The following is a 7,962-nucleotide window of genomic DNA, read 5'->3' as shown; positions in this document are numbered from 1 at the left end:
ACTTATTATCTTATTTTTTCTTTCTTTTTTACCAAGTAAAATTTTGTGCTTTTGAAATAGTTCCTCACTGAATTGCCTTTTTAGAAGTGTGGCTCAGGCCTTGATATACCACAAATTTGAAGAAATACCCTAAGAATCCTGAAGGACATTTTTTTCATTGCTTTTATAGAGAGAAGAAGGGAGAGAGAGAAGCATCGATCAATTGCCTCCTGTGTACGCCCTGACCAGGCATCAATCCTGCAACCAAGGCATGAGCCCTGACCGGGAATCAAACCCACAACTTTTCGGTTATAGGATGACGCTCCAACCCACTGAGCCATACTAGCCAGGGTGAGAGCTTTCTTTTCTTTCTTTTTTTTTTTTTTAAGATTTTATTTATTTATTTTTAGAGAGAAGGGATGGAAGAGAGAAAGAGAGGGAGAGAAACATCAATATGTGGTTGCCTCTAATTCACCCCATACTGGGGACCTGGCCTGCAACCCAGGCATGTGCCCTGACTGGGAATCAAACTGGCGACCCTTTGGTTTTCAGGCCGGTGCTCAATCCACTGAGCCATACAAGCCAGGGCAGATCTTTCTTTTCTAAATATAGGCATTTATATCTATACAGTTCCTTGACATCCTATTTCTGGTCCTGAACATTACACACACTTATTTTGCCTCTTCTCTAGCCTCTTTTTAATTTAAACCCTTATGTACTCTTACTTAGACTATTACAATACCCACCTCTGTGATCTTCCTGCCTCCTATCTCTTCCCTATTCCAGTTTTCTCCTACACTTTGTTGTAGTTAATATCCTACTGATCATTTCTTTGCTTAAAAGTCTCTGTTAGGGTTCCTGAAAAAGTTAAACACAGAATGACCACATGACTCAACACTTCTACTCCTAGGTATACATCCAAGACAATTAAAATCAGGTTTTCAAATGGAAACTCATATAGGAATGTTCATAGCAGCATTATTCATAATAGCCAAAAAGTGGAAACAACCCTAGTGCCCACCAACTGATGACTGGTTAAACAAAATGTGGTATATCCATACAATGGAATACTATTCAGCAAAACAAGGATGAATGAAGTGCTGATGCATGCTATAGCATGGGTGAACTGAACATAATCCTAAGTGAAAGATGCCAGACACAAAAAGCATCATACTGTATGATTCCATTTATATGAAATGTCCAGAGTGGACAAATCCTTAGAGGTTGAAAGCAGATTAGTGGTTGCCTGGGGCTTGTGACTGCTTAATGGGTACATGGTTTCTTTTTGAGTGATGAAGTGTTCTGGAATTGGATAGTGGTGATGGTTGCACAACAGTGTGAATGTACTGAAAGCCACTGAATTACACACCTTAAAATGGCTAAAATGGTAAATTTTATCTTTTGTGAATTTTATTTCAATGGAAAAAAATGCTGTTTCTCTGTTACTTACAAGATAAAGTTCAAATTCTTTAGCTTGGAATGAGAGATCTCTAGTCTTATAATACACATATACTTCCTCTCACAAATATTCTAAATATATTGATTATACAGCTTCCCTTTTGTATCCCTGTGTCTTTATATATGCTCTCCCCTCTGCCTAGAATACTAGTATTATTCTATTCCACTTAGCAAACTTGTTTTCACTTTGGAAGTTCCTGCTAAAATGTTATCCTCAAGTAAAGCTTTCCCTCGCTACCCCAGGCACACTTAGTTGCTTCCTGATCTATGTTCCCATATCACTTTATTTATATTTCTGTTCCAGCACTTAGCTTAGTTGTTTTGTAACTAGTCAGTTAATATATCTGTTTCCCATTTGATCAGCGAGTTTTAAACTTGTTTTTGGAGGCCATAGATGATATAATATAAACTGTGGACTCTTTCTAGGCAAATGCATATATGCATATATTTACATAGTTTTCATGTAATTTCATGGGGTCCATGGACTGCCTAAGAGGCAGGTATAGACCCACACATATGCATTAGAATCACCTGGAATGCTTGTTTCAAAAGCCAATATTCTGGTCCCACTCCTAGTTACTGAATCAGGGTCTTTGGAGTTGAATCCCAAATATTTTGAAAAATCCCCCTACATGATACTTTTATTAACTAGACTTTGAGAACCACTGTTCTAGGTTAAGGACCCCCCTCAGGAGACAGACAGTTATTAAGGGCAAGAGTAGATCTCATTGATCTTTGAATCTTATTGATCCTAAAATTTCATGTTATAATAGAGAACAGGACAAGAAACAGATCCTTTCCAGTCATGGTGATGAGGAAAGGTAGCAACAGCAAATGAAAACGATCTGGCCCTTGGCAAATAGGTAAGTTTTCAGTAGGCTGAGATAAGGTGGTAAACACTGCAGGCAAGGAGATTGGCAGAAGAAAGGCGGAGAGGCTAGGAAGTGCAATGTGTGTTGATAGGACTGGCAGGATAGTAGGAAGTATGGCTGGAGAAGAGTTTTATTTCGTCATTAAATAGCTATTGCCCTCTTACTACATGTACTAGATACTATGTGACACATCGAGAATAAAAATATGAACAGGATGTGGCTTCTGCTCTTAAGGAATAAACATAATCTAGTAGTAGGGGAAATATAAACAGAGAAAATGTGATAATAGAGAGTCCAGAAATAACCCCACATTTTTATAGTCAATTAATATTTGACAGAGGAAGCAAGCATACACAATGGGCTAAAGATAGTTTATTCAATAAATAGTGATGGGAAAATTGAACAGGTACATGCATAAAATGAAACTAGACCACCTCCTTACACCACAGACAAGAATAAATTTGAAATGGATTAAGGACTTAAATATTAGATCCAAAACTATAAAAGTCCTAGAAGAAAACATAGGCAGTAAAATCTTGGACTTTACTCATAGCAAAATTTTATCTGACATATCTCCCCAGTCAAGGGAAACAAAATAAAAAATAACAAATGAGACTACATCAGACTAAAAAGGTTTTGCACAGCAAAGAAAACCATCACCAAAATAAAAGACAACTCATGGAAGGGAGAACATATTCACCAAAACATCGGATATGGGGTTAATATACAAAACTTATAAAGAACTTACAAAACTCAACACCAAAAGTAACAAACAACCTAATTTAAAATGGGCAAAGGACCTGAATAGACACTCTCCAAAGAGGACATACAGATGGCCAATAGACATATGAAAAGATGCTTGATGTCACTAATTATCAGAGGAATGCAAATTAAACCCACAATGAGATATCACCTCACACTTGTCAGAATGGCTATCATCAGTAAATCAACAAACAAGTGCTGGCAAGGATGTGGAGGAAGGGGAACCCTAGTGCACTGTTGGTGGGAATGCAGCCTGATGCAGCCACTGTGGAAAACAGTATGGAATTTCCTCGGAAAACTAGGATCTGCTTTTTGACCCAGCAATTCCACTTCTGGGAATATATCCAAAGGAGCCCAAAACACTAATTCAAAAGGACATAAGCATCCCTATGTTCACTGCAGCATTATTTACAGTCACCAAGATATGGAAGCAGCCCAAGTGCCCATCAGTAGATGAGTGGATGAAACAACTATGGGACGTTTACACAATCAAATACTACTTTGCCATGAAAAAGAAGAAAATTTTACCGTTTGCCACAGTATGGATGGACCTGGAGAACATTATGCTAAGTGAAATAAGTCAGTCAGAGAAAGACAAATACCATACATTTTCACTCATACGTGGAATGTAATAAACAAACTGAACTAACAAGCAAAATGGGGACAGACTCATAGATGGAGAGATGACAGCTAGTTGGGGGGAGGGTAGGGCATGAAGGGGTCCAACAAAAAGGATAAAGGACTCGTGGACATGGACAACATGGTAGTGATTGGGGGGGCAGGTATAGGGGACTAAAGGGTAAGGGAAAAATACAATAATATTTTTTAAAAATGAATATGTATTAAAATATAAGAAAGGAGAGTGAGATTAGACATATCTTCACAGAGGAGGTAATTAAATAGAGACAGAGAATGAATAAGCATTTACTAAGTGGTCAAGGTTATGAAGGGCATTTCAGGAAAATATTAAATTACCCAGACATGTTGTAGTCAAATAGTATGGCTCATTCTTGACTGAAAATAGACTGGTATAGCTGAACTATAGGGAGAGAATAAGGAACTGATAGAAGATAAAGTTGGATAGGTAGGCAGGGGTCAGAGCACAAACAGGCCTTGCATGCCAGACTGTGTTGTATGATTGGTAGCCACTGAAGAGTTTTAAAGGGGAAAGTGAACTGTATTTAAACAGCTGATTACAGTGTGAAGAATAGGCTGGAAGAGGAAAAGACCAGTGGAAGAGAGACTAGTCTAGAAGTCTGTTGGAAATGTCTCAAGGGAAAAATGAAGTCTGGACAAACGAGAGGAAGTGATAGATTCAGAGACGTATTTCTGAAAAATAGGTAGGCCTTTGCTGACTTAGTGACTATGGTGAGAAAAACAGGAGTTAAGAAGCGCTTCAAGCCTTAAAGGGCCCTGGTTTAGGAACCCAGGTGAATGGCGAGAGAACATTAACCTACAATGAGCTTATTGGCAATTAAACCAGTTTGGAGAGTGGCGACTGTGACATAACAATTGCTAACCTTTACTGAGGGCCCACTGTGTGGCAGGTACTATACTGAGTGCTTTATGTGTACTTGTTTATTTAATTCTCACAACAACCTTAAATGAGGTAGGTCGTACTGTAGTCACCATGATTGAGATTACATTCCATATATATCATGATTTTTTTTTCTTGTTAAGTTGTATACTCATCACTTGAAGAAAGTACTCATCTGGGTTCTTTATGCCTAGTGCTATGTGAGGTGCATTGGGAACTATCTACAGTGGGAGATACCTTGTGTGCTTAATGTTATAGCAGTTGAAAAAAAAACATTGCTGAAGAGTGAGACTAGGGTTGGTTATTAAACTTATTAAACAAGAGGAGGATTAAGATACAGAGAGAGGTGATGGGAGGGCATTCTAAAAGGAAACAGCATGAATAAAGGTATGGAAATGGGAATATACCTGGTGTGATCCATGAAGAGTGAAGAAGAAATTGGTGTAACTGTAGTGGCAGTTACAGGTGTGAGAGTAACAGGAAACAGGGTAGTACTGTGTTGACAGAAAGAGAGCAGAAAATAGAACCCTTTGAAAATCAAGCTGAAGAGTATGACTTGGTGCAGTCAGAGCACTGTTGAGGTTCCTTGAGCAAGAGAGTGGCATGATGAAAACTGTGCTTTAGGAAGATTTTCCCAACAGCTATGTGTAAGATATACTGGGAAACAGTAAAGGGAGACCAGCTAGGAATCTGTCATAGTAATTCATGTGTGAAGCAGTGAGATCCTGGATGGTAGTGCTCCCAATAACATTGAAGAAGGGTGTGTAAACAAAATACATTGTAACGAAATAAATGAGAGTTGTTTTTGAACCTGTATCCAAAGATGAGGGCAAGACTTTTACTGAAAGACTGGAAGAACTGTGGTACCACTAATAGGAATGGGATATTTGAGAAGAGGAACCAATTGTTAGGGTCAGTAATCTATTCTAAATGATTAAAAATTCAAATTAGCTGTGGCTCAGTGTAAGATGCTAATTCCCTGAATTTGTCCTCTTCCTAAGATACAATCAAGAACTAGAAAATACTGGAATTGTGTGTGGGGGGGGTGGGGTGGGTGTGGGTGTATATAAATTAATGTCATTTATTTGTTCACTCAACACTTATTTACTTGTAGTCTGGTGAGATTACAGAGTGAGAGTTTGGCAGGGTAGGGGTTCAGTTGCACATGGGCTAGAAAGAATGAGTAGAAGTTCATCAAGGAGGACCGTGCATGATGTACTAAGTTTTGAGTGTATTTTGTAAATAATGAGGAGACATCAAAACTTATTTGAGCCAATAGAGTAATGTCATCAGATCTTTTTTCAGCATTAGATTATTAGTTTCTTGTGGACAGTGACCGTGTGTTATGTTTGAACAAGTCACTGGGTGTACTATATGGCCTTTTGTTTATTAAACATCTACTATGGACCAGTTACTGTGCTAAAAGTTTAGTGGTAACAGACCCACTGGCTACTCTCAAGCAACAAACAAAAATGCACCCAGAGTCTATTTTTTTCCATTTCCAACTGCTACCATGTTAGTCCAAGTTGATAAATTCTACTTGGATTATTGTGATAGCCTAGTCTCCCTGCTTCCACTTTTGCCCTTCTACAATCCATTTTCTTGAGAGTACATGTAGTGATCTTTTCAAAAGGGTAATGACTTATGCTTCTGGTTGTGATGGAGTAGCAAGGACTGGATTTACCCCTTGGCCTTAAAAAACTACAAAAGTGCCTGGCTGGTGTAGCTCAGTGGATTGAGCGTGGGCTATAAACCAAAAGGGTTGTATGCTCAATTCCCAGTCAAGGCATATGCCTGGGTTATGGGACAGGCCCCCAGTAGTGACCACATGAGAGGCAACCACACATCGATGTTTCTCTCCCTCTCAATCTCCCTCCCTTCCCCTCTCTCTAAAATAAGAAAATAAAAAGAAAATCTGTAAAAAAGAAAACTACAATCTGGACTTTTCCCCTGGTCTCCTTGCTAGCCTGTTAGTGGGAGATCCTTGTCACCATCCCCTCAGCTCCTCCAGCCTCCAGAGTTCCACAAGTCTCAGTCATGCATGAGTGCATCTCTGTCCACATTGGCCAGGCTGATGTCCAGATGGGCACTGCCTGTTGGGAGCTCTACTACCTGGAACACTGCATCCAGCCAGATGCCAAGTGACAAGACCATTGTGGGGGAAGATGACTCCTTCAACACCTTCTAGGGGAGAAATGAAAAGATTATCCGTGTGCTGTGGGATAACTTCTAGCAATCTGAATTTGGGAGAAATATTAAAAGTAGAGATAGAGATCATCAGTTATAACAGGTAGTATTTGAAGCCATACAAAAGGGGGAAATAGTAAAGGGAAAACAGAAGATAACCAGTGACAGAATATTGGGAGAATGGCTTTGTATAAGTAGGGGATCCCTTTCTAGCAGTGTATGTTAGCAGACTCCAGAATATCTGATTTCAGAATTTGTAACTGGCAAAAGATCCTCAGCCTTCACAACCAGTTTTCTTTTTTTAAAGAGATTTTATTTATTCCTTTCCACATAGAGGGAAAGGGAGGGAGAGAAACATTGATATATGACAGAAACATCAATTGGTTGCCTCTCGCACACCCCCAACTGGGAACCTGGCCCACAACCCAGGCATGTGCCCTGACTGGGAATCAAACTGGTGACCCTTCAATTCACAGGCTGGTGCTCAACCCACTGAGTCACACCAGTCAAGGCTCAACCAGATTTCTTTCTTTCTTTCTTTCTTTCTTCTTTTATTGTTGTTCAAGTACAGTTTTCTGCCTTTTCCCCCCACCCCAGCCCAACACCCCAGCTCTCCCAACCTCCCTCCCCTGTTTCTACCCCTGCTTGTTATTGTCCATGTGTCTTTATAATTTCAACAAGATTTCTTGAAAAATCATTTGATATTCACAATGCCACTCCTTGCATACTAGGGTGTGAAGATATAGAGAAGAAAAATTTGATGGTGTGGAGAGTATGTTCCAGGCAGAGGGAGCAGTGTGTAGATAAGCACAATAGTGTGCATGAGTATAGTATTTGGGGAGACCCTCAAGTAGTATGTTGTTAATGTGTAAGGATTATGTAATGGAGTAGCAAGAGATGTCGCTGCGAAAATCAGTATGGACCAGTGCAGAATCATGACAGGTTTTGAAGCAGAGAAGTGATATGATTACATGTATATTTGAGAAAGTGCTATCCTGGTGGCAGTGTAGAAAATGAATTGGAAGGAAACAAGCCAAGGTAAGGAGTTAGATCTTAAATAGAGCACTCATGGTCAAATTTTCATTTTAGAGAATTCACTCTGGTGGCCATGTGAAAGCTGGATTGGTAGAAGAGACAAAACTGGAAGCCTGAAGACCAGCTAGAATA

At 39.4% G+C, this 7,962-nt stretch overlaps 1 long non-coding RNA gene across 1 annotated transcript in view; it reads left to right on the top strand.

The window, feature by feature from the left end:
• The first annotated feature begins 203 nt into the window (after positions 1–203).
• LOC128780002 (uncharacterized) overlaps positions 204–7,962 on the top strand; it is a 29,825-nt gene continuing 22,066 nt past the window's right edge. Inside the window, exon 1 of the long non-coding RNA XR_008426004.2 lies at positions 204–330. This is a non-coding gene — a long non-coding RNA (uncharacterized lncRNA). The remainder of the gene's footprint in view (positions 331–7,962) is intronic.

Source organism: Desmodus rotundus, chromosome X, assembly GCF_022682495.2.
Source record: "Desmodus rotundus isolate HL8 chromosome X, HLdesRot8A.1, whole genome shotgun sequence".
Lineage (NCBI taxonomy): Eukaryota > Metazoa > Chordata > Mammalia > Chiroptera > Phyllostomidae > Desmodus > Desmodus rotundus.
Note: the sequence above shows the minus strand (reverse complement) of the source record. Positions and strands in the feature narration are given on the sequence as shown.